Source organism: Salmo salar, chromosome ssa16 (genome assembly GCF_905237065.1).
Source record: "Salmo salar chromosome ssa16, Ssal_v3.1, whole genome shotgun sequence".
Lineage (NCBI taxonomy): Eukaryota > Metazoa > Chordata > Actinopteri > Salmoniformes > Salmonidae > Salmo > Salmo salar.
Window position 1 is genome coordinate 74349336 of NC_059457.1, and position 21060 is coordinate 74370395.

Consider the following 21060-nt stretch of genomic DNA (forward strand, 5'->3'; position numbering starts at 1 on the left):
ATCAGCACTACATCTACAGCTTCTGCCTTGTTGAAGTACAAATCCTCATCCACATCGAGGTTAGTGATCGCTGGTCTGATGTCCAGAAGCTGTCATAGGAAATGATGGCGGAAGAATTATGTAATGTCGTGGCCAAATGTTTTGAGAATGACACAAATATTAATTTTCACAAAGTCTGTTAGGCCATGAATAAAGAATGGTACCGACACATCCTCCGAGAGCAACTTCTCTCAACCATCCAGGAACAGTTTGGTGACAAACAATGCCTTTTCCAGCATGATGGAGCACCTTGCCATACGGCAAAAGTGATAACTAAGTGGCTCAGGGAACAAAACATCGATATTTTGGGTCCACGGCCAGGAAACTCCCCAGACCTTAATCCCATTGAGAACTTGTGGTCAATCCTCAAGAGGCGGTTGGACAAACAAAAACCCACAAATTCTGACAACTTCAAGCATTGATTATGCAAGAATGGGCGACCATCAGTCAGGATGTGGCCCAGAAGTTAATTGACAGCATGCCAGGGCGGATTGCAGAGGTCTTGAAAAAGAAGGGTCAACACTGCAAATATTGACTCCGCATCAACTTCATGTAATTGTCAATAAAAGCCTTTGACACTTATGAAATGCTTGTAATTATACTTCAGTATTCCACAGTAACATCTGACAAAAATAGACACTGAAGCAGCAAACTTTGTGGAAATTATATAATATATATAATATAATATTTGTGTCATTCTCAAAACTTTTGGCCATGACAGTACAATGAAAGTCAGGTCAAAGTTAAAAAATAAAACTAATTACAGAATTGGTAAATTGGCAGCTATCCACTGCAGCGTCCTCTTGTAGATTCCTTAACCCAATACCTTACAGTACCTATTATCTTCATTATCATCATAGAACACATACACCACAGCACTGTCAGTCTGGAAAAACAGAAAAAGCGAATGTGCAAGAGGAGAAGAAGCGGAAGAGGAAGAGGAGGATGTGTTTGTGAGGAGAGGAAGATGAAGAAAATGTCTGTTGATGACAACGTGTCTATCACACTAACACACACACACACACACACACACACACACACACACACACACACACACACACACACACACACACACACACACACGTTGCAGACGGACAATGAGTGAGCAGTGTGTTCTGTTCTCGCTGCATAATCAGGTGATGATTGAGTGCAGTCAGCAGATCTCTCTCTCTCTCTCTCTCTGTCTCTCTCTCTCTCTCTGTCTCTCTCTCTCTCTCTGTCTCTGTCTCTCTCTCTCTCCCTCTCTCTCTCTCTCTCTCTCTCTCTCTCTCTCTCTCTCTCTCTCTCGCTCTCTCGCTCTCTCTCTCTCTCTCTCTCTCTCTCTCTCTCTCTCTCTCTCTCTCTCTCTCTCTCCAACACCATCTTACAGCCTTCTATGATGCCATTTCATATGACTTACAGGAAGTAGAACTCGATGCTCATAATTATATATCAATACCAACATATGTTTCCCATCACCGCTGCCATCCATGTGTGAAATGGGTGTCTGACTGTTGGGGGGCTCATTATACTGTGGAGGCATCTAGTGTAGCATAGTGGATGGTAGGATAGCAACATTGGTCACACTGACTAACACTGTTATTCTGATAGCTACACCTTTCTCTCTCTCCCTGGTCACACTGACTAACACTGTTATTCTGATAGCTACACCTTTCTCTCTCTCCCTGGTCACACTGACTAACACTGTTATTCTGATAGCTACACCTTTCTCTCTCTCCCTGGTCATACTGACTAACACTGTTATTCTGATAGCTACACCAGGCGAGGCACTTGAGATATTATAGGATTTTGCATACACCACAGATATTGGCTTTTGGTTGTATTTGAAAATGATTCTATTTGATGTTAGGTGATACTTGGCTTACTTCCTGGTGAATTTCCTGTTATGTCCAAATAAGGGCAGAGGTCAATGGGGATGACAAGCATTAGAGTGTTTAGCTCCGCTGGTGAGAGCCGGTCAATGGAGGGGACAGGGAAGCTTAACCTCAATTAGACAGCACAACACAGCACACATACATACATACATACATACATACATACATACATACATACATACATACACACACACACACACACACACACACACACACACACACACACACACACACACACACACACACACACACACACTGTCAGAGAGAGACATAATAAGTGAATACCAAGTTTATACAGGGCCATGTCATTCTTCAAGGTAATTGTAACAGGCACCCAAAATAATTGAATTTGGAGCTTAAGGATGCGTTTTAGTCCACATAAGGAGCAGCTAGAGAACACTATAGAGCCCTGTCTTTTTGCTCCAAAGTCCATGACGTGGCTTAATAGTCTCACAGAATTCATAAGACGCCCCTGAAGGCTCCCATAATCTCTGCTTTTCCCTGCTTAATAGGAGATAATACAAAAGTGTTGTGCCCGATGAATCAATATGCACCAGCGGCTTCAGTTTGATAATTACTACTGACGTTGGAAATAGATTTGTGATTTGGCAGTGCAGGTCTCGTTCTCTGATGCTGGAGCTCCCATCCTCTTTCCACCTCATCCTCTCTCTCCTCCTCCCCGTGCCTCTCCGCCCGCCAAGCCCTCGTTCCACGGTTCCAGACCCGTATCCACATCCCATTGAACTAATCTCATTTTTTCAATAGCGTTAATGCTTTGACTGAAGCCTGTTATCTCATTATGGGGCCCACGATGGGATTTGATGGCATCCTGACATCTGTATTCATTTGCCTCGAAATTAGTCTTGACACACATTTAATGAAAAAACACTTGGAACAGTCGAGATTAGAAGTCAAGCCAAGTAGCTCTCACAGAAGGGAAATATCATTTATTATTTTGGTTTTGGTTCCATTTTTGGGATTAATAATATTGTTTGGCATTAATGTTTTTATTTTGTCTTGTCTTTTTGGTTTTAGTTCAATATTTTTCCATGTGAAAAAAGAGAAGACCTGCTGAGTGCCGACCTACGCCAGTGATCATGTACCCTGTGCCATTCTGTTTGTATTGTATCACAATTCTCACAGTGTGAGAAGCAATGATCAGCCCCTCAGCTCAACATGGACCACAACCAGCACTGCGATGAGAACTGTGTTCCATTTCTGTATTGACAGCCATCTAATTTACCACCACCTCCTCCCCCTCTTTCCCCCCTCGCTCCTCTCTTCCCCCTAGTAGAGGTTGTATCAGTAGCACCACCTCCTCCCCCTCTCTCCCCCCTCGCTCCTCTCTTCCCCCTAGTAGAGGTTGTATCAGTAGCACCACCTCCTCCCCCTCTCTCCCCCTCGCTCCTCTCTTCCCCTCGTAGAGGTTGTATCAGTATCACCACCTCCTCCCCCTCTCTCCCCCTCGCTCCTCTCTTCCCCCTAGTAGAGGTTGTATCAGTAGCACCACCTCCTCCCCCTCTCTCCCCCTCGCTCCTCTCTTCCCCCTAGTAGAGGTTGTATCAGTATCACCACCTCCTCCCCTCTCTCTCCCCCTCGCTCCTCTCTTCCCCCTAGTAGAGGTTGTATCAGTATCACCACCTCCTCCCCCTCTTTCCCCCCTCGCTCCTCTCTTCCCCCTAGTAGAGGTTGTATCAGTAGCAACACCTCCTCCCCCTCTCTCCCACCTCGCTCCTCTCTTCCCCTAGTAGAGGTTGTATCAGTAGCACCACCTCCTCCCCCTCTCCCCCCTCGCTCCTCTCTTCCCCCTAGTAGAGGTTGTATCAGTAGCACCACCTCCTCCCCCTCTCTCCCACCTCGCTCCTCTCTTCCCCTAGTAGAGGTTGTATCAGTAGCACCACCTCTTCCCCCTCTCTCCCCCTCGCTCCTCTCTTCCCCCTAGTAGAGGTTGTATCAGTAGCACCACCTCCTCCCCCTCTCTCCCCCCTCGCTCCTCTCTTCCCCCTAGTAGAGGTTGTATCAGTAGCACCTCCTCTCTCCTCCTAGTAGAGGTTGTATCAGTAGCACCTCCTCTCTCCTCCTAGTAGAGGTTGTATCAGTAGTACCTCCTCTCTCCTCCTAGTAGAGGTTGTATCAGTAGCACCTCCTCTCTCCTCCTAGCAGAGGTTGTATCAGTAGTACCTCCTCTCTCCTCCTAGTAGAGGTTGTATCAGTAGCACCTCCTCTCTCCTCCTAGTAGAGGTTGTATCAGTAGTACCTCCTCTCTCCTCCTAGTAGAGGTTGTATCAGTAGCACCTCCTCTCTCCTCCTAGTAGAGGTTGTATCAGTAGCACCTCCTCTCTCCTCCTAGTAGAGGTTGTATCAGTAGTACCTCCTCTCTCCTCCTAGTAGAGGTTGTATCAGTAGCACCTCCTCTCTCCTCCTAGTAGAGTTTGTATCAGTAGTACCTCCTCTCTCCTCCTAGTAGAGGTTGTATCAGTAGTACCTCCTCTCTCCTCCTAGTAGAGGTTGTATCAGTAGCACCTCCTCTCTCCTCCTAGTAGAGGTTGTATCAGTAGTACCTCCTCTCTCCTCCTAGTAGAGGTTGTATCAGTAGTACCTCCTCTCTCCTCCTAGTAGAGGTTGTATCAGTAGCACCTCCTCTCTCCTCCTAGTAGAGGTTGTATCAGTAGTACCTCCTCTCTCCTCCTAGTAGAGGTTGTATCAGTAGCACCTCCTCTCTCCTCCTAGTAGAGGTTGTATCAGTAGTACCTCCTCTCTCCTCCTAGTAGAGGTTGTATCAGTAGTACCTCCTCTCTCCTCCTAGTAGAGGTTGTATCAGTAGCACCTCCTCTCTCCTCCTAGTAGAGGTTGTATCAGTAGCACCTCCTCTCTCCTCCTAGTAGAGGTTGTATCAGTAGTACCTCCTCTCTCCTCCTAGTAGAGGTTGTATCAGTAGCACCTCCTCTCTCCTCCTAGTAGAGGTTGTATCAGTAGCACCTCCTCTCTCCTCCTAGTAGAGGTTGTATCAGTAGTACCTCCTCTCTCCTCCTAGTAGAGGTTGTATCAGTAGCACCTCCTCTCTCCTCTCTCCTCCTAGTATCAGTAGTACCTCCTCTCTCCTCCTAGTAGAGGTTGTATCAGTAGTACCTCCTCTCTCCTCCTAGTAGAGGTTGTATCAGTAGTACCTCCTCTCTCCTCCTAGTAGAGGTTGTATCAGTAGTACCTCCTCTCTCCTCCTAGTAGAGGTTGTATCAGTAGCACCTCCTCTCTCCTCCTAGTAGAGGTTGTATCAGTAGTACCTCCTCTCTCCTCCTAGTAGAGGTTGTATCAGTAGCACCTCCTCTCTCCTCCTGGTAGAGGTTGTATCAGTAGCACCTCCTCTCTCCTCCTAGTAGAGGTTGTATCAGTAGCACCTCCTCTCTCCTCCTAGTAGAGGTTGTATCAGTAGTACCTCCTCTCTCCTCCTAGTAGAGGTTGTATCAGTAGCACCTCCTCTCTCCTCCTAGTAGAGGTTGTATCAGTAGCACCTCCTCTCTCCTCCTAGTAGAGGTTGTATCAGTAGTACCTCCTCTCTCCTCCTAGTAGAGGTTGTATCAGTAGCACCTCCTCTCTCCTCCTAGTAGAGGTTGTATCAGTAGCACCTCCTCTCTCCTCCTAGTAGAGGTTGTATCAGTAGTACCTCCTCTCTCCTCCTAGTAGAGGTTGTATCAGTAGCACCTCCTCTCTCCTCCTAGTAGAGGTTGTATCAGTAGCACCTCCTCTCTCCTCCTAGTAGAGGTTGTATCAGTAGTACCTCCTCTCTTCTCCTAGTAGAGGTTGTATCAGTAGCACCTCCTCTCTCCTCCTAGTGAGGTTGTATCAGTAGTACCTCCCTCTCCTCCTAGTAGAGGTTGTATCAGTAGCACCTCCTCTCTCCTCCTAGTAGAGGTTGTATCAGTAGTACCTCCGCTCTCCTCCTAGTAGAGGTTGTATCAGTAGTACCTCCTCTCTCCTCCTAGTAGAGGTTGTATCAGTAGTACCTCCTCTCTCCTCCTAGTAGAGGTTGTATCAGTAGTACCTCCTCTCTCCTCCTAGTAGAGGTTGTATCAGTAGTACCTCCTCTCTCCTCCTAGTAGAGGTTGTATCAGTAGCACCTCCTCTCTCCTCCTAGTAGAGGTTGTATCAGTAGTACCTCCTCTCTCCTCCTACTAGAGGTTGTATCAGTAGTACCTCCTCTCTCCTCCTAGTAGAGGTTGTATCAGTAGCACCTCCTCTCTCCTCCTAGTATCAGTAGTACCTCCTCTCTCCTCCTAGTAGAGGTTGTATCAGTAGTACCTCCTCTCTCCTCCTAGTAGAGGTTGTATCAGTAGTACCTCCTCTCTCCTCCTAGTAGAGGTTGTATCAGTAGTACCTCCTCTCTCCTCCTAGTAGAGGTTGTATCAGTAGCACCTCCTCTCTCCTCCTAGTAGAGGTTGTATCAGTAGCACCTCCTCTCTCCTCCTAGTAGAGGTTGTATCAGTAGTACCTCCTCTCTCCTCCTAGTAGAGGTTGTATCAGTAGCACCTCCTCTCTCCTCCTAGTAGAGGTTGTATCAGTAGTACCTCCTCTCTCCTCCTAGTAGAGGTTGTATCAGTAGTACCTCCTCTCTCCTCCTAGTAGAGGTTGTATCAGTAGCACCTCCTCTCTCCTCCTAGTATCAGTAGTACCTCCTCTCTCCTCCTAGTAGAGGTTGTATCAGTAGCACCTCCTCTCTCCTCCTAGTAGAGGTTGTATCAGTAGTACCTCCTCTCTCCTCCTAGTAGAGGTTGTATCAGTAGCACCTCCTCTCTCCTCCTAGTAGAGGTTGTATCAGTAGTACCTCCTCTCTCCTCCTAGTAGAGGTTGTATCAGTAGTACCTCCTCTCTCCTCCTAGTAGAGGTTGTATCAGTAGTACCTCCTCTCTCCTCCTAGTAGAGGTTGTATCAGTAGCACCTCCTCTCTCCTCCTAGTATCAGTAGTACCTCCTCTCTCCTCCTAGTAGAGGTTGTATCAGTAGCACCTCCTCTCTCCTCCTAGTAGAGGTTGTATCAGTAGTACCTCCTCTCTCCTCCTAGTAGAGGTTGTATCAGTAGCACCTCCTCTCTCCTCCTAGTAGAGGTTGTATCAGTAGTACCTCCTCTCTCCTCCTAGTAGAGGTTGTATCAGTAGCACCTCCTCTCTCCTCCTAGTAGAGGTTGTATCAGTAGTACCTCCTCTCTCCTCCTAGTATCAGTAGTACCTCCTCTCTCCTCCTAGTAGAGGTTGTATCAGTAGTACCTCCTCTCTCCTCCTAGTATCAGTAGTACCTCCTCTCTCCTCCTAGTAGAGGTTGTATCAGTAGCACCTCCTCTCTCCTCCTAGTAGAGGTTGTATCAGTAGTACCTCCTCTCTCCTCCTAGTAGAGGTTGTATCAGTAGCACCTCCTCTCTCCTCCTAGTAGAGGTTGTATCAGTAGTACCTCCTCTCTCCTCCTAGTATCAGTAGTACCTCCTCTCTCCTCCTAGTAGAGGTTGTATCAGTAGCACCTCCTCTCTCCTCCTAGTAAAGGTTGTATCAGTAGCACCTCCTCTCTCCTCCTAGCAGAGGTTGTATCAGTAGTACCTCCTCTCTCCTCCTAGTAGAGGTTGTATCAGTAGTACCTCCTCTCTCCTCCTAGTAGAGGTTGTATCAGTAGTACTTCCTCTCTCCTCCTAGTAGAGGTTGTATCAGTAGTACCTCCTCTCTCCTCCTAGTAGAGGTTGTATCAGTAGTACCTCCTCTCTCCTCCTAGTAGAGGTTGTATCAGTAGCACCTCCTCTCTCCTCCTAGTAGAGGTTGTATCAGTAGTACCTCCTCTCTCCTCCTAGTATCAGTAGTACCTCCTCTCTCCTCTCTCCTCCTAGTATCAGTAGTACCTCCTCTCTCCTCCTAGTATCAGTAGTACCTCCTCTCTCCTCCTAGTAGGTATCAGTAGTACCTCCTCTCTCCTCCTAGTAGAGGTTGTATCAGTAGTACCTCCTCTCTCCTCCTAGTAGAGGTTGTATCAGTAGTACCTCCTCTCTCCTCCTAGTAGAGGTTGTATCAGTAGCACCTCCTCTCTCCTCCTAGTAGAGGTTGTATCAGTAGCACCTCCTCTCTCCTCCTAGTAGAGGTTGTATCAGTAGCACCTCCTCTCTCCTCCTAGTAGAGGTTGTATCAGTAGCACCTCCTCTCTCCTCCTAGTAGAGTTTGTATCAGTAGCACCTCCTCTCTCCTCCTAGTAGAGGTTGTATCAGTAGCACCTCCTCTCTCCTCCTAGTAGAGGTTGTATCAGTAGCACCTCCTCTCTCCTCCTAGTAGAGGTTGTATCAGTAGTACCTCCTCTCTCCTCCTAGTAGAGGTTGTATCAGTAGTACCTCCTCTCTCCTCCTAGTAGAGGTTGTATCAGTAGCACCTCCTCTCTCCTCCTAGTAGAGGTTGTATCAGTAGTACCTCCTCTCTCCTCCTAGTAGAGGTTGTATCAGTAGCACCTCCTCTCTCCTCCTAGTAGAGGTTGTATCAGTAGTACCTCCTCTCTCCTCCTAGTAGAGGTTGTATCAGTAGTACCTCCTCTCTCCTCCTAGTAGAGGTTGTATCAGTAGCACCTCCTCTCTCCTCCTAGTAGAGGTTGTATCAGTAGCACCTCCTCTCTCCTCCTAGTAGAGGTTGTATCAGTAGTACCTCCTCTCTCCTCCTAGTAGAGGTTGTATCAGTAGCACCTCCTCTCTCCTCCTAGTAGAGGTTGTATCAGTAGCACCTCCTCTCTCCTCCTAGTAGAGGTTGTATCAGTAGTTCCTCCTCTCTCCTCCTAGTAGAGGTTGTATCAGTAGCACCTCCTCTCTCCTCTCTCCTCCTAGTATCAGTAGTACCTCCTCTCTCCTCCTAGTAGAGGTTGTATCAGTAGTACCTCCTATCTCCTCCTAGTAGAGGTTGTATCAGTAGTACCTCCTCTCTCCTCCTAGTAGAGGTTGTATCAGTAGTACCTCCTCTCTCCTCCTAGTAGAGGTTGTATCAGTAGCACCTCCTCTCTCCTCCTAGTAGAGGTTGTATCAGTAGTACCTCCTCTCTCCTCCTAGTAGAGGTTGTATCAGTAGTACCTCCTCTCTCCTCCTAGTAGAGGTTGTATCAGTAGTACCTCCTCTCTCCTCCTAGTAGAGGTTGTATCAGTAGTACCTCCTCTCTCCTCCTAGTAGAGGTTGTATCAGTAGTACCTCCTCTCTCCTCCTAGTAGAGGTTGTATCAGTAGCACCTCCTCTCTCCTCCTAGTAGAGGTTGTATCAGTAGTACATCCTCTCTCCTCCTAGTAGAGGTTGTACCAGTAGTACCTCCTCTCTCCTCCTAGTAGAGGTTGTATCAGTAGCACCTCCTCTCTCCTCCTAGTATCAGTAGTACCTCCTCTCTCCTCCTAGTAGAGGTTGTATCAGTAGTACCTCCTCTCTCCTCCTAGTAGAGGTTGTATCAGTAGTACCTCCTCTCTCCTCCTAGTAGAGGTTGTATCAGTAGTACCTCCTCTCTCCTCCTAGTAGAGGTTGTATCAGTAGCACCTCCTCTCTCCTCCTAGTAGAGGTTGTATCAGTAGCACCTCCTCTCTCCTCCTAGTAGAGGTTGTATCAGTAGTACCTCCTCTCTCCTCCTAGTAGAGGTTGTATCAGTAGCACCTCCTCTCTCCTCCTAGTAGAGGTTGTATCAGTAGTACCTCCTCTCTCCTCCTAGTAGAGGTTGTATCAGTAGTACCTCCTCTCTCCTCCTAGTAGAGGTTGTATCAGTAGCACCTCCTCTCTCCTCCTAGTAGAGGTTGTATCAGTAGCACCTCCTCTCTCCTCCTAGTAGAGGTTGTATCAGTAGTACCTCCTCTCTCCTCCTAGTAGAGGTTGTATCAGTAGCACCTCCTCTCTCCTCCTAGTAGAGGTTGTATCAGTAGTACCTCCTCTCTCCTCCTAGTAGGGTGATCAGTAGTACCTCCTCTCTCCTCCTAGTAGAGGTTGTATCAGTAGTACCTCCTCTCTCCTCCTTGTATCAGTAGTACCTCCTCTCTCCTCCTAGTAGAGGTTGTATCAGTAGCACCTCCTCTCTCCTCCTAGTAGAGGTTGTATCAGTAGTACCTCCTCTCTCCTCCTAGTAGAGGTTGTATCAGTAGCACCTCCTCTCTCCTCCTAGTAGAGGTTGTATCAGTAGTACCTCCTCTCTCCTCCTAGTAGTGTATCAGTAGCACCTCCTCTCTCCTCCTAGTAGAGGTTGTATCAGTAGTACCTCCTCTCTCCTCCTAGTAGAGGTTGTATCAGTAGTACCTCCTCTCTCCTCCTAGTAGAGGTTGTATCAGTAGTACCTCCTCTCTCCTCCTAGAGGTTGTATCAGTAGTACCTCCTCTCTCCTCCTAGTAGAGGTTGTATCAGTAGTACCTCCTCTCTCCTCCTAGTAGAGGTTGTATCAGTAGTACCTCCTCTCTCCTCCTAGTAGAGGTTGTATCAGTAGTACCTCCTCTCTCCTCCTAGTAGAGGTTGTATCAGTAGCACCTCCTCTCTCCTCCTAGTAGAGGTTGTATCAGTAGTACCTCCTCTCTCCTCCTAGTAGAGGTTGTATCAGTAGTACCTCCTCTCTCCTCCTAGTAGAGGTTGTATCAGTAGCACCTCCTCTCTCCTCCTAGTAGAGGTTGTATCAGTAGTACCTCCTCTCTCCTCCTAGTAGAGGTTGTATCAGTAGCACCTCCTCTCTCCTCCTAGTAGAGGTTGTATCAGTAGCACCTCCTCTCTCCTCCTAGTAGAGGTTGTATCAGTAGTACCTCCTCTCTCCTCCTAGTAGAGGTTGTATCAGTAGTACCTCCTCTCTCCTCCTAGTAGAGGTTGTATCAGTAGTACCTCCTCTCTCCTCCTAGTAGAGGTTGTATCAGTAGTACCTCCTCTCTCCTCCTAGTAGAGGTTGTATCAGTAGCACCTCCTCTCTCCTCCTAGTAGAGGTTGTATCAGTAGTACCTCCTCTCTCCTCCTAGTAGAGGTTGTATCAGTAGTACCTCCTCTCTCCTCCTAGTAGAGGTTGTATCAGTAGCACCTCCTCTCTCCTCCTAGTAGAGGTTGTATCAGTAGTACCTCCTCTCTCCTCCTAGTAGAGGTTGTATCAGTAGCACCTCCTCTCTCCTCCTAGTAGAGGTTGTATCAGTAGTACCTCCTCTCTCCTCCTATAGAGGGTATCAGTAGTACCTCCTCTCTCCTCCTAGTAGAGGTTGTATCAGTAGCACCTCCTCTCTCCTCCTAGTAGAGGTTGTATCAGTAGTACCTCCTCTCTCCTCCTAGTAGAGGTTGTATCAGTAGCACCTCCTCTCTCCTCCTAGTAGAGGTTGTATCAGTAGTACCTCCTCTCTCCTCCTAGTAGAGGTTGTATCAGTAGCACCTCCTCTCTCCTCCTAGTAGAGGTTGTATCAGTAGTACCTCCTCTCTCCTCCTAGAGAGGTTGTATCAGTAGTACCTCCTCTCTCCTCCTAGTAGAGGTTGTATCAGTAGCTACCTCCTCTCTCCTCCTAGTAGAGGTTGTATCAGTAGCACCTCCTCTCTCCTCCTAGTAGAGGTTGTATCAGTAGTACCTCCTCTCTCCTCCTAGTAGAGGTTGTATCAGTAGCACCTCCTCTCTCCTCCTAGTAGAGGTTGTATCAGTAGTACCTCCTCTCTCCTCCTAGTATCAGTAGTACCTCCTCTCTCCTCCTAGTAGAGGTTGTATCAGTAGCACCTCCTCTCTCCTCCTAGTAGAGGTTGTATCAGTAGCACCTCCTCTCTCCTCCTAGTAGAGGTTGTATCAGTAGTACCTCCTCTCTCCTCCTAGTAGAGGTTGTATCAGTAGTACCTCCTCTCTCCTCCTAGTAGAGGTTGTATCAGTAGCACCTCCTCTCTCCTCCTAGCAGAGGTTGTATCAGTAGTACCTCCTCTCTCCTCCTAGTAGAGGTTGTATCAGTAGTACCTCCTCTCTCCTCCTAGTAGAGGTTGTATCAGTAGTACCTCCTCTCTCCTCCTAGTAGAGGTTGTATCAGTAGTACCTCCTCTCTCCTCCTAGTAGAGGTTGTATCAGTAGTACCTCCTCTCTCCTCCTAGTAGAGGTTGTATCAGTAGCACCTCCTCTCTCCTCCGAGTAGAGGTTGTATCAGTAGTACCTCCTCTCTCCTCCTAGTAGAGGTTGTATCAGTAGCACCTCCTCTCTCCTCCTAGTAGAGGTTGTATCAGTAGTACCTCCTCTCTCCTCCTAGTAGAGGTTGTATCAGTAGTACCTCCTCTCTCCTCCTAGTAGAGGTTGTATCAGTAGTACCTCCTCTCTCCTCCTAGTAGAGGTTGTATCAGTAGTACCTCCTCTCTCCTCCTAGTAGAGGTTGTATCAGTAGCACCTCCTCTCTCCTCCTAGCAGAGGTGGTATCAGTAGTACCTCCTCTCTCCTCCTAGTAGAGGTTGTATCAGTAGTACCTCCTCTCTCCTCCTAGTAGAGGTTGTATCAGTAGTACCTCCTCTCTCCTCCTAGTAGAGGTTGTATCAGTAGTACCTCCTCTCTCCTCCTAGTAGAGGTTGTATCAGTAGCACCTCCTCTCTCCTCCTAGTAGAGGTTGTATCAGTAGTACCTCCTCTCTCCTCCTAGTATCAGTAGTACCTCCTCTCTCCTCTCTCCTCCTAGTATCAGTAGTACCTCCTCTCTCCTCCTAGTATCAGTAGTACCTCCTCTCTCCTCTCTCCTCCTAGTATCAGTAGTACCTCCTCTCTCCTCTCTCCTCCTAGTAGAGGTTGTATCAGTAGTACCTCCTCTCTCCTCCTAGTAGAGGTTGTATCAGTAGTACCTCCTCTCTCCTCCTAGTAGAGGTTGTATCAGTAGTACCTCCTCTCTCCTCCTAGTAGAGGTTGTATCAGTAGCACCTCCTCTCTCCTCCTAGTAGAGGTTGTATCAGTAGTACCTCTTCTCTCCTCCTAGTAGAGGTTGTATCAGTAGTACCTCCTCTCTCCTCCTAGTTGAGGTTGTATCAGTAGCACCTCCTCTCTCCTCCTAGCAGAGGTTGTATCAGTAGTACCTCCTCTCTCCTCCTAGTAGAGGTTGTATCAGTAGTACCTCCTCTCTCCTCCTAGTAGAGGTTGTATCAGTAGTACCTCCTCTCTCCTCCTAGTAGAGGTTGTATCAGTAGTACCTCCTCTCTCCTCCTAGTAGAGGTTGTATCAGTAGTACCTCCTCTCTCCTCCTAGTAGAGGTTGTATCAGTAGCACCTCCTCTCTCCTCCTAGTAGAGGTTGTATCAGTAGTACCTCCTCTCTCCTCCTAGTATCAGTAGTACCTCCTCTCTCCTCTCTCCTCCTAGTATCAGTAGTACCTCCTCTCTCCTCCTAGTATCAGTAGTACCTCCTCTCTCCTCCTAGTATCAGTAGTACCTCCTCTCTCCTCTCTCCTCCTAGTAGAGGTTGTATCAGTAGTACCTCCTCTCTCCTCCTAGTAGAGGTTGTATCAGTAGCACCTCCTCTCTCCTCCTAGTAGAGGTTGTATCAGTAGTACCTCCTCTCTCCTCCTAGTAGAGGTTGTATCAGTAGTACCTCCTCTCTCCTCCTAGTAGAGGTTGTATCAGTAGTACCTCCTCTCTCCTCCTAGTAGAGGTTGTATCAGTAGCACCTCCTCTCTCCTCCTAGTAGAGGTTGTATCAGTAGCACCTCCTCTCTCCTCCTAGTAGAGGTTGTATCAGTAGTACCTCCTCTCTCCTCCTAGTAGAGGTTGTATCAGTAGTACCTCCTCTCTCCTCCTAGTAGAGGTTGTATCAGTAGCACCTCCTCTCTCCTCCTAGCAGAGGTTGTATCAGTAGTACCTCCTCTCTCCTCCTAGTAGAGGTTGTATCAGTAGTACCTCCTCTCTCCTCCTAGTAGAGGTTGTATCAGTAGTACCTCCTCTCTCCTCCTAGTAGAGGTTGTATCAGTAGTACCTCCTCTCTCCTCCTAGTAGAGGTTGTATCAGTAGTACCTCCTCTCTCCTCCTAGTATCAGTAGTACCTCCTCTCTCCTCCTAGTATCAGTAGTACCTCCTCTCTCCTCTCTCCTCCTAGTATCAGTAGTACCTCCTCTCTCCTCCTAGTATCAGTAGTACCTCCTCTCTCCTCTCTCCTCCTAGTATCAGTAGTACCTCCTCTCTCCTCTCTCCTCCTAGTAGAGGTTGTATCAGTAGTACCTCCTCTTTCCTCCTAGTATCAGTAGTACCTCCTCTCTCCTCTCTCCTCCTAGTAGAGGTTGTATCAGTAGTACCTCCTCTCTCCTCCTAGTATCAGTAGTACCTCCTCTCTCCTCCTAGTATCAGTAGTACCTCCTCTCTCCTCTCTCCTCCTAGTATCAGTAGTACCTCCTCTCTCCTCTCTCCTCCTAGTATCAGTAGTACCTCCTCTCTCCTCCTAGTAGAGGTTGTATCAGTAGCACCTCCTCTCTCCTCCTAGTAGAGGTTGTATCAGTAGTACCTCCTCTCTCCTCCTAGTATCAGTAGTACCACTGATAATTCCCTCAGTTTGAAAAAAGAGATGAAAGCGTTCATGGATGAAAGAAACTTGGATTTCATATTTTTCTCCCTCCCTCTCTCTCTCTCTCTCTCTCTCTCTCTCTCTCTCTCTCTCTCTCACCCGTTCTCTCTTCCAGGACACTATGTTTATCAATTTCTTTGGAAGAGGAGAAGGAGAGGGAGGAAAAGAAGAAGACAAAAGAGAATACGGGAATGAGAGAGAGAGAGAAAAGGAACAGGCTTATGCCCCTTTTGGTCTCCAAGGAGGAGGTGAGGTGAAGGAGGTGGCTGGGTTGAAAATGAGCTAAATATAATCTGTTTACCTTCCCTAATGTACACACTGACCTAATGCAGTAGTATCCGGTGGACCAGTGGAAGAGCGGGATGAAGCGAGAGAGGATGAGAGGGAAGGAAGATGAGAGAGGGACAGATGAAGAAAAGTTGTCGTCTCTAGAGAGGAGGGGGAGAAAGGAAAAAGAGAGATGATAGCAATAGGATGACAAGGTTAGAAAGGGAGGTTAGACAGAAGGAGAGCAAAAGAAGAGGTGGCAAGAGAAAATAGACACGAGAGAGAGAGATGGGGAGAGAGAGATGGTGAGAGAGAGAGAGAGAGAGAGAGAGAGCGAGAGATGGTGAGAGAGAAATGGGGAGAGAGATGATGAGGGAGAGATGGGGAGAGAGTGAGAGAGAGAGAGAGAGAGAGAGAGAGAGAGAGAGAGAGAGAGAGAGAGAGAGAGAGAGATGATGAGAGAGAGATGGGGAGAGAGAGAGAGAGATGATGAGAGAGAGATGGGGAGAGAGAGAGAGAGAGAGAGAGATGGTGAGGGAGAGAGAGAGAGAGATGGTGAGAGAGAGATGCCAATAAAGCCCCTTGAATTGAATTGAAAGTGAGAGAGAGAGATGGAGAGAGAGAGATTAAGAGAGATGGTGAGAGAGAGATGGTGAGAGAGAGAGAGAGAGAGAGAGAGAGAGAGACAGAGAGAGAGGTAGACGGGTAAAATGATTTACTGTAGATATTCAAATGGCAGGTCAGAGCAGGACAAAAAGGTTCCCATACCCTTCTCTTTACCCTGCTCCTCTCTTCCCGCCTTCTTGGCACAATCCAGCCTGCAGCCCCACATCTCTGCCAGGGCCAGTGTCATTTCTAACAGCTGCTTTTTAATCCACAGGATCTTCATTAACCCCCAGGAAAGAAGCAGAGGACACAGGAAGAAAGGAGGAGAGAGGAAGAGAGGAGAGAGCAGGGCAGATCGGGGGAGAGGGCCACAGAGCAATCACAGACCTCATTATGAACACTGAAAGACCTGGCCAGATGAGATAGAAGAGGGAAGGAGGGGAGAGAGAGAGAGAGAGAGAGAGAGAGAGAGAGAGAGAGAGAGAGAGAGAGAGAGAGAGAGAGAGAGAGAGAGAGAGAGAGAGAGAGAGAGAGGTAAGGGGAAAGGGGGAGAGGAGAAGAGAAGAGAGAAAGATCTCATGTTCGAAACAGGGAAATAGAGCTAAGTAAGAGGATGTGAGCAGGATGAATAGAAAAGGGTAATAGAACATACAATGTGAAGAAAGTGCCATGTAGAAAAAGGACAGGACATGCTGTAGTGTAGAGTCCAACAAGTTATTAACATCAGATCTATTCATATACACTTATGGACATATGGCTGAAATCCATGAAAGATTTCTGAAGAGTCTGACTCTCCTCTATTCTTCACATTTATCATCCATCAGTCCAATATATGTCTCTCTTCAGCTCCTAAACACTTCTGTTTTTCCCTAGCCACCCGAGGGACAGTGAACACACACAGCCTGCAGGCTACAGCTCCACAGACCCACACCAGACAGACAGAGCACGGGCTGTGTGAGTACAGTACAACAGGGTCCAGCCGCCCAGCCTCAAATTTATGGAAAACACTGGGTCTGGAGAGTGGAGGCACGGGGGGTCATAATTGTAGCCAAGGCAGGGGGTCAGATGTGGGGCTCCAACAAATGTATGATACCAGTTTACACAAAACAGAACATTAACTACTACCTTTTTTTTTTTGATTATTCTCAGGGACATAGACCCAGGTGACGAGGGGATCAACAACCGTGTGTGAGCAACGCTGGGGTGACAGTGACACATAACACTGAATCTGGAGGATGTTGGATTGGGGGGGGGGCACATACTGGAAATGAATCTGCCAACAGAATCTCTTTTTCTAAAAAAATACAAGATTGAAAGCAAGAGTTGACTGAATCAGGCTATCATTAAAATCTCTCCCTTTTAAAACGAGCGGCTCGTGGCGCCAGTGTGGGTTTAACGCAGGCGGGTGGTGATGGGGGGTGTAGGTGGGGGGGGGTGCCAGAGATGTTTCTGGCGGTGTGAGGCCACAGAAGTGAATGTGACAAGCTCCTAGTGTAATTAAGCTCACCTTGTTCACAGCTCAGATTAGGAAGAGGAGGAAAGACATTAAAGAAAAGAAAAACACACTGATGAGACACTTCACCTCTTCTCCTCCCCTCCTTTCCTCCCCCAGTCAGCCTCATCTCATCACTGTCTTACTGTCTCAGGCCCTCGCCACTGAGAGAGAACTCATAACGTTTGCCTTTTCCAATTATAAAGGTGTGATGGTGGGCTTTCTGTATCAGTTACTTTAATATGGAGTTAACCGTACTGTACAGAAGAAGGAAAAAAACTGAACATATATTATCTTTTGTTTGGTCCAACAACAAAAAAGGTAATTGAATAAATTGTCTCACCATTTCCTCTTTCAACTTTTTAATCTCTCTGCTGTAATCAAATATGAATGATGCAACTTCACGTTGGCTGGGATACGTCTGTTCCCATTGAAACTATATAAGCTCGCTGAGATGGCTTGATGTATTTGGGTTAGAAATACTGTAAACAGTGTTGTATTTTTCCTACTTTACTACTGTTAAAGCAACACTGCCCTCTAGTGGTGGTAGTGGAACCCAGCTGTATTTCCATTCAGATGTGTTGCAGTTGATTAGGAAGCCGCTGTCCCGTCCGTCATGATTATCCCAATAGATAATGACAATCTAATTCATTACCCTCCATGACGGGACTGTCTGATAGAGTCCAGAACTGGTTGCAAATAATCAGAGGAATCAAATTTTAGTCACAACTCCCAATGAGACTGTAGCCTTTGTATTCAAAGCTAACCACAGTTGATTATTCCAAATGTATTTAATATGGTCCATCTTTATTACTCTGTGAGAGCCATAAGACTTGACCATGGTATCAGTCACTACTAGCTCTTGTTATAGACTGAACATGGAGGTCTGGGCCTTTATGGCACTGGAGTCACTGCATGGTTCATTCCCAACTTCCTCTCTGGCTGTTTCCCCCCTCAGTCACTACATTGGTACTTTGTGATGGCACCTCCGCACTGTTCGTCCAATCAGGATGAAGAGCAGTGCTGCCAGCAGGAAGAAGAATACGGAGACGGGAGCAAACAGGAAGGAGAGGCCTTATTGGATGCTGAGGTGGTACTGTTGGACACTGAGAGGAGTGTTGTTGCTGGGCAGCGTAGTCCTCCAGAGTGTCCAGTACCTGGGTCCAGACTACATACATCATTATTACAACCAGGAGACATAGACCTGGAGAGAGGAGAGTGACGGGGGGAGAGAGAGGGGGAGGAAGAGGGAAACATTCAATAAAAGTTAATAGAACATAAATGTGTCTCCTGATTAGTGGCAACCCGTCATTCAGGGCAGGTGGGGATGCCTGTTTTACGAGTTATTTTGGCATTAATACGTGTCACATATCAGTTTGCAAACAATTAAAAAAATATATATAATAATGTTAATAAAGCCGCATACAAACTTGGTCCATTTTTTTGGCTTTCTTAAGTAAGGCAGCTCCAAAATGCAGGTGTTTCAGCCTAGCTCAGTGCTTTCTGTGGTTGAGGTGCAGCCAGCGGAAAATACGGAGCGTAGGGGTTGGTAATGTTCTCTAGTTGTGCCGTGATTGGCTCAGTGTTCTGTCACTCATGGGGACACTACGTCACTGCCAAATCTAAGGGCAGAGCTAAAAAATTCAAGCCCCTTGGGTGCTGCCATAGAGTTACATAAGAAGTGCCCATCCAAGAAGGATCAAGGTCATTGGCCACAGATAAAATGACGTCAAATCACGTTATATCTACAGCAGCTTTGATTGGATTGATCATATCAACATCATACTTTCAAAATCTTGGCTAACAAGCTAGCAGTCATCATCATGAATCAAGTCAGAAATCTACTGGCAAATGTTTTTAAATCCTTGTCATATGAAGAGAAATGATAGATAAAATGTACCGGTGCTCATCAGCCATTGGACATTACACAACAAGTTGGAAATTGCAAATTCAACAATGAGTGGTCTGGAAGGAATCAGTGGCTAAGTGTAAGCATTGCAAAGCAATCACTAGCCTGCTATTCAGTGGAGTGGGTGTATGGTCTCAAGTCTGGGTTTAAGGGTCTCTTTTCCAAGCTTAAAAGGATAAACAAAAAGGATAAGCCTGTTTTAGAGAAATGTTATCATTGAGTATTATAAGAGCTTTCATTGTCTGAACATATGCCCCTTAGATTTATCCTATCATTTTTGACTTGGTGTTCAGGGAGAATACTGTAAAAACGGCCCATGTTCTGAATTCTGTTGTGCATTTGACTTCGTCCGTCCTAGCTCGCTCATTCAAGTCTTAATCGAAATTACGGATTGCCTCATATCCCGTTATGCCATAATTTGTACATCTCAATTGTCAATAGAAACCACATTTGTTTAAGCAAGTCAGCCATATCAGCTATGTGTTTTTAAAGGGCAGTAAATGAGGCTGAATGAACTGTTTCGCTGCCAGACAAGGCTCTGCTGATAGCCAGGTGTAGCAGTGGTAAGGTCTTGGGACTGCTGTTGGGACTCTGCTGTTGGGACAGCTTTATGTAGGCACCCTTGGTGGGCACCGTTTGTCACCGTTATAGTGTAATTAATGTAAACAGATGCTAAAATCGCCACGGCTCCAAATTGAACTTTGAGCTTCATGTAAAGTTGAGTGGACCCAAACATGGCTAGTAACGCGCTACATCATCGACTATGCCTTCTGGCACCAGATTTCTATAACATATGATGTGGTTAGCTGATATGTAAAAATACATATCCAGACATTGTAAGATTTGGCATGCGTCAGCAATGTCTGAGCAGAGGAACACAACCGATAACTCACCTCCAGTGAGCAAGAGTGCCCCGCCTACATTGTAGAGCCTGTGGCTGGCCAATGGAGAGGCACAGATGATGACAAACCCACCAATCATAACAGTGACCATGCCCACTAGAAGGAAGATGCTCCAGAAGGCTCCGTAGACTGCAGTGTCAGGTGCCTGGTAACCCGTGCTTTGCTCAGAAGCATACAATTGGAAGAGGTAGGCAGGCACACAAACCTTTTGGTGTGGTTGATTGGCTTTGAAAAAAAATGTACGTTGTATTTTTTTGGTTCATTATATTACTGTTCAGGTCATTCTTGTCATTCATCAATGAATGTATTGTCTGCTACAGTATTTCTATTTCATAAATAGGTGAAAAGAACTCTCCTACTTACTGATCCAGAAGTGCCACATCATGTCGTCCTCTCTCCTCCCACTGAAGGAGCACCTCCAGAAGAAGCCCTGGTGGAAGAATGTCACAGTGTCCTGATCCTCCATCTCCCTCTCCCCAGGTCTGAGGGCCCCAGCCTCCCAGGTCACTGATGCCCCCCCAGGGCCACAGGTCTCCAAGGCCAGCAGCCAGTAGTCTGTCCCAAAGGAGAGCATCAGGGACAGGGCCCCAAAGCCCCCGAAGAACCCAGCTAGGAAGAGGAGCACACTCAGCCTCTCAGCAGGAGACATGAGGCCTATCTGTCTTCAGTCGGTCAGTCAATTGCAAAGGTTTGTCGGTCTATCGGTGTGTCGGATGGTCGTTCGGTCTGTCCGTCTGCCTTTCTGCGTCACCGTTTCTCTGTTCGGATGTTTGTCTGTCCTCCAGTCGGTCGATTCGTCTATCGGTTTCGTTCCCAGCAATAGCAGGGCAGGGAAGTAGACAGGTACTATCCTACGTACTGTAGCAGACCTATCCGCCTTGATATCCATTAGTAAATCCTCAAATACTGTGTCATAGGGGTGTGTCCTGGGGCAGATAAAATATAACCGTCCGATGACCATCCAATCAGAAGTATCGTGTTTGACATGGAGGCTTCTAAACAGGAGCTGGTTATTTATGCTTCATCTATTCCCAGCAACCCCCACTCACCAATCAGATGTTGTGGAGAGACCTGTGTGTGTGTGTGTGTGTGTGTGTGTGTGTGTGTGTGTGTGTGTGTGTGTGTGTGCGTGCGTGCGTGCGTGCGTGCGTGAGATGGTAGAAAAAGAATCACTGTCGTCATGCGTGTGACAGTTCCAGGGATACTGTTGCAATGTTTTTACACACATTAAAATAGAAGTGTGTGTGTGTTGTAGCGTACCGTCTGGCACTCAGACCTCTGATGGAATCCTCTATCTGAGTGTCACAGCAACTGCTTTTGTCCCCAAAATTCAACAAAATGAGCAGATGTCTAATAAAGCGGGTTTTTTTAGAAACAGGAAAAACAGGATACATTTACAGTACATACTGTATACACTGCCTTCAGGAAGTATTCACACCCCTTGATTTATTCCACATTTTGTTGTGTTGCAGCCTGAATTCAAAATTGAT

General features: G+C 47.0%; 1 long non-coding RNA gene and 1 pseudogene across 1 annotated transcript in view; one reads left to right on the top strand and one right to left on the bottom strand.

Annotated features, from left to right (window-relative positions):
• The window catches only part of LOC123727767 (uncharacterized), a 39548-nt gene extending 23867 nt beyond the window's left edge, over positions 1-15681 (top strand). Inside the window, exons 2-3 of the long non-coding RNA XR_006759646.1 lie at positions 14510-14642; positions 15542-15681. This is a non-coding gene — a long non-coding RNA (uncharacterized lncRNA). The remainder of the gene's footprint in view (positions 1-14509; positions 14643-15541) is intronic.
• A 1140-nt stretch (positions 15682-16821) lies between these two features.
• On the bottom strand, positions 16822-20452 carry LOC106574619 (transmembrane protein 182-like; annotated as a pseudogene).
• Between the last annotated feature and the right edge of the window lie 608 nt (positions 20453-21060).